Source organism: Mastacembelus armatus, chromosome 24, assembly GCF_900324485.2.
Source record: "Mastacembelus armatus chromosome 24, fMasArm1.2, whole genome shotgun sequence".
Classification (NCBI taxonomy): domain Eukaryota; kingdom Metazoa; phylum Chordata; class Actinopteri; order Synbranchiformes; family Mastacembelidae; genus Mastacembelus; species Mastacembelus armatus.
Window position 1 is genome coordinate 14,259,670 of NC_046656.1, and position 6,000 is coordinate 14,265,669.

Consider the following 6,000-nt stretch of genomic DNA (forward strand, 5'->3'; position numbering starts at 1 on the left):
CAAAGCATGCAGTGAGGAAATGAAAATGCTATTGAATAAAAGAGCAGAAAACAATATGAAGAGCAGATTATTAATTCAGTAATCATACCAGGGTGGCTTGAGAACAATACTGGGAATACTGCTTTGCATAATGAACTGAAACTGACCAAAAAACCTGCTAACCTAAACTGATATGGCCTGATCCAGAATACATTACACAGGCAAAGATGTCCTTATTAGTCGATCTTTGTGTGTGTGAGTGAGTGAGTGATGTGGGGGGGGGGGCTTTAGGCTACTCTGACATCAGTGATTTAATTTAGCACCATTGTGTTGTGGTTAGCCCATTCATCTGGCTGCAGTGTGTATGTGTGTGCGTGTGTATTGTACATAGAGTCTGACTGCTGTGTTTGTGTTCTTTGATAAGGCTTTTCCACTGAGGCTGCGCTGTATTCCTTATTTTTTTTATTTGTTTGCTGTCAAAGGCCAAAGTGTAAAGAGGACAGGACAGAAAGAAAAGAAGGAGGAGGAGGGAGGAATAGAAGAGTGAATCCCATCTGAAGTCAATGCGATGTGCATATACAAACTTGACTAATCCATCCATCCATTTGGCTGGAATAGGCCTGGACAGGTCACCAGTCCATCACAGGGCCAACTTCACTAATATTTAGCACAAATATTTTCTGTCATAATCTATAGAATTATTTGTTTGTATTTATTTATTTTTTTTAAATTTTCACACTGAAATTTTAAGAGCAGCAGCAACAGATAGGCTCTCGCAAGTAGCCCATACTTTGCTTTATATAAACTGATTCTACTTATAAAACCTTTTGTCTCTTGCAGGCTGGATGTAGAACATAACACAACAATCCCAGAAAATATGCAACTGAGCACAAACAGATCTATCAGCTGTTATGTCCATGAGCAGAGAGCTAATCCACTGCTGATTCCCTGTCAGAGATGAGAGAAGGATCTAAAACATGACAGCTATGACGAACTGTATCAAGTAGCTAGTACAACAACATAATGCCCACTAGCTTTGCTCAGATGTATACAGTCCATCAGCAACGGCACAAGTATGTTTAAGACAATACTTGAGCTAATCAATTAAACATAGAATCAAAATATCTTCTATCTAAATCAATATACATTTGACACATGCTGTTTATGCAGACACACTGGTACAGTAGTGGGTGAAGTGTATTTACAGACATCAGGTTGCAGAGTTAAGTTAAAATACCTACATATGCATGAAAATTTGCATATATTACGAAGATGTTTGCATGAAGATATATGCCTACATACTGTAGATCTCCAGTACATGCATCTTACTTCTTTCATACATTGTGGGACTATGTTGCCTGATTATATACATGTATACATATACATGTTATACATTTTTCTGTTCTGAAATGACTAAATTAAAGCAGGCAAAAGTAGTGTGGGGTTACATAAACAGGAAACACTCCAACAGTACGTATACACAAAGAGTAAGTGTCCTTACACACAGACTTTTCACCTCTAGTTGATTTTAGCCACTTAAAATCTTACAGATGACCTAACACGGATAGACCTTGTCACACTCGTACACACTCAAAACCGATCCATCCCCAGCACCATGCTGCGGCCCAAGAACTCAGCATCACAGTCAGCCCTGTCTGACCCCTGCAGCAGCAAGGCCCCAGTGCTGTCTGGAGAAAGTGAAACACCCAGGAGGACACAGGGGGACAAAGGCAGGTCGCAGAGAGAGACGCAGAGAGACGGGGTGCCTGCCTGTCATGCAGACGGACTCGAGGGACAAGGACCTTCCACCCTCACTGACAGCTGTAGTTAATCAAGCGAATCATAGCGCACCTGGGTCTGAGGTCATGACGTCAAGTCTCTCAGTGGCTTTCAAACACCATGTTCTTAAAAAACAAGTATATACAGTATAGCACAAAGAGCAGAGTATTACTTACAGCAGAGAATGATGGGGGTTTGGGATTAAAAGGAACAAGCAGGAGACACTCATGCAAGTGAACTTCTAACTCGCAGAGCAGTAAAAAAGCAAAGAGCTCACTACAAACTCACTACATGTACACACACACACACACACAAACTGCCTTGCTAAGGAAACTAATGAGCCCATGCCCTTGAGGGAACACTTGACTGTATCTACCTGGTTTAGTATGAGGATATTTTCAATGTCAAACATCCCACCTGTAAATACACTTGTACTGTAGATGTGTTGCAGGCGGAAGGTAACAAAGCTCAGACATACATCTGTACACGGCCATCAACACAGCCGCCACCACCAGCCCCTATGGTTACTGAGGGTTTTATAAATATTGATACGAGGATAATAGAGGTGAGGAGAGGTGGCAGAGAAATAGAAAACACTATAGAGCCTTCATCACATACAGTAGCAGCCACAATCAAAAAGCACGGGTCTAATAGAAGCATGAGTTTATGATCCTGGCATGACATCTCATGAGGGAAAGAGAGAAGAGATGAGTGACAGCAGAGCCATCTCCAACAGGAGAACAGTTAGACATGTGGATAATTGTTGTCAAGGTCCTTAACAAGCCAGAAATTACTCAACTTGCAGTCTGGGGCTTGTGTGTGTGTGTGTGTGTGTGTGGGAGAGACAGACAGAGAGAGAGAGAAAGAAAACACATACAGGCATGTTTGTGCAAACAGCTCTGGGGATGGACTTGACACAATGTCAGCTTGTCTCCACTCGGGGCGGCACAGCTGGTATCAATTCCAATAATCAACCAAGGCGATAAGCCGATCATCAACACACACACACACACACACACACACTCACGCACACACGCACAGTACAGTGAAGCAGATGGATGCCACTATTAGAGGAAAGGGCGCTGCCAGTGTTACCAATGCAGTGACACAGATCCTCTGGAAGGACAGATTCTTAGAAAGAAGCTGCAGTCGGCATGCAGCCAAAATTAAGTTTACTGAAACCAGTCAACCAGAGATTGAAGACAGAGACATGAGAGCTGAATAGCACTTTGTCCTTAGTTCAAAGCCACTGGCTCAATGAGTGGAGACCACTACTACTGCTTGAGCGCTCGGAAGGAGCAGAGAGAAATTCAATACAGTCAGTGAAAGGCTACGGCAAATTTACTGGTGTTAATTTGGACAGAAACCTGAAAGTATCTCTATCCTCTTGAGTAATATACACACAGAGGCTGGTACAGTAAGTACAAGGAAAATAAGGCAGAGAAGAGTGTGTGTGTGTGCATGTATGTGTGTGTGTGTGTGTGTGTGTGTGTGTGAGAGAGAGAGAGCAAGGGAGATGTTTTATGTCCTCAGATAGCAATAATCAATGCTGAGCACAGGACAGATTATCAATGGCTCCTGTTCCCTGTTGGTTTCAGTTCAATTCACACTTTATGGAATCAGCACTTTAACATGCCCACATCTGTGTCGCTGAGCTGCTGTGTGGCAACACACAGAGAGCCCTTTCTGTCCACACACAAAAAATGAAAAACAAAAACACTCATCACCCAATCTGAGTGTGCAGTGATCCCCAGCTCATAAGCACTGAAAGCGGATTGTGAAGAAAGTTAAATTCCTTCTCCCGGAGGACTACAGTGGTGTGAAGTATGAGCCGTCTTACTTAGGGGTTCCTCTCGTTCTGGAGCCTCTGATGGTAAATTAAGCCGCACAATTATCCCTTATGATTGGCAAAGGCTACAGCACAATCCAATAAAGCAGGATGAAATTTAGACTTCTTTTTTATTAGTAACCTGACACTACAGCTCTGCTGTGTAAACTGAGTCCACACCGCTGAATTAATGCAATCATCCCAAACACGAGGCAATTAGGTTGTGAGTCAAGCAGTTGCTGTGATGCTATTTAAGGAAATTGTGTGTATCCTCCCATCCAGCCGTCTATCTATTAGATTACCCTTCATCCATAGTTCAGCTGAGGGAGTGCTTCAAAGTGGGGCATCAAATGGTCCATGATTAGGGCTGCTCTAAACAAAAGTGTTCCTTCACCCCACATGCATGTGGAATACATTACTTCATCTTTGCATACACACACACACACACACCTGGGACGATCTAAAGTGGTATTCAAAGATCTTTTTAAATAAACACTTTGGACACACTGTGGAAAAACAGGAAGTTACATCTGCTGCACCCTGACAAACATAATGACTTGTTCATTATAGCTACAGACACACAACCTTAAAACACACAACACTGGCTCCTACCATCAAGAGCGGTTAGTAGAACTGTCAGGGGATGTAGTTGTGACCAAAATATCCTAGAAGGCAGCTGGGATACAAAAAAAAAAAAAAAAAAACTTTGATCATTATGTATGGGCACACATTTAGCAACATTCCCACACACCCCCACACACACACACCCACACACCCACCCACACACACACACACACACTGCATTGATCCCTTCACTGTAAAAGTTGTGTAGTGATGTGCTGAGTGAGGGACAGCTGTCAACCCAGGCCTGTGCTTTGAATAACAACTCGCCTATCTCTGCTGTCACTGTCAAATCTGTAAGTGTAGACAGACTTGAACCATAGACAGGTTATCTAGGGGCACCCCGACATGAGGTTCCACAGCCCTGCTTAAATATCGACTGGGCCCGACCTTCAGATAGGAATAGACTAATCTTAACAAAGTATTAGCTAGTACCTCAGGGAGGCTCTTGTAGACACTGATAAGTGAGGGCCATAGGGAAATAAGGAAGACAATTAGAAAGCTAATCGGTGTAAGTTACAATAGAACACATTCTTACATAGGATTTCACATGCTATAGGTCTCTTGGCATCTAAATCTGATGACAGGTGCTGTTTTTCTCTAGTGATGATGACCTTGTATTCAGCATTTTATTCCCCCTGCACCCACAAATCTGAAGTGCTGCAGTTTGTGTGTGTGTGTCTATTCTCTTGGCTCATTATTTGATTTTTGCATCCCCTTCCCCTGTTGTCTGCAGAGCATTTCTGTGCTGGCTCAAGAGAGGGAGAGGTGGTGGTGCTGGTGTTGCTGGAGTGTGGGCCAAAGAAGAGCGAGGAGTAAGTGAAGCCAAAGAAGGTGAGACAGGTGAGAGAAATAGTTGGGTTACAAGAATGAGGCTTCAAACAGGTCAGCATTTCTGTCTGCATGTCTGGGGTTCTGTCCAGCCTCCAGCGTTGCTTACAGATTGTGAATGTGGGTGTGTATGTGTGTTTGTGCTCATTATAAAGAGGGAGAGAGAGAGTTGATAAAGGCAGCAATGCCTGGGAATTCATCTGTGAGCCCTCACCTTTTGCCCTTCATTGTTTTGTCAACATAAAGGCTTTTACTCCTCCTCATCTGAGCTGAGCTGCAGATGCATATGATTCTTTCGCTCAAAGTCTTGCTCTCCTGTCCTTTATCAGCACAGCTGGCTCTGAGGACGGACCTCTGGAGATGTTCAGTCCCACAGGGAGAGAATAACAACAAAAGGACAATGCTGCATCATGTTGAGGCAATAAGCCAAAGGACCCTGTATCTACCCCCTGCCAGCTGGAAGTGTATGCTTGTTTGTGTGTGTGTGTGTGTGTGTGTGTGTGTATTTGTGTTTTTATTGATGTGTGGGGGAACGCATGAGCCTGTGCAAAGCAAAGAAAGGCAAATGAAATAGCAAAAGGAGCGAAGTTAGCATAAAGATCTGGGAGATTTTAAGGGCACAGCATATTCTTTGCACACACTGAATGCAAAACCAGCCCACACATTCTTATGGACAAAAACCACTGGCTGCATAATTGGGAAATTCACACTTTCAAGCTCCATATTTTGAGTTGTACACTTCATTGCTTTCTTGCCAAGTGGTAGAATATATGCCTCTTAGCATGAAGACCTGTTACAGGGCTCCATCCAGAGGTAAAACCTTCCGGATGGAGATGGGTTTGTATATTCAAAAGAGATGTCATTGAAAAGGAGGGAGACACCATTAAAGGAATGCACACTAGTAACAATGTACTTTTGCCATTCACAAAAGTAATAGCAAAGAAAGCAATTAGGGCATTTTT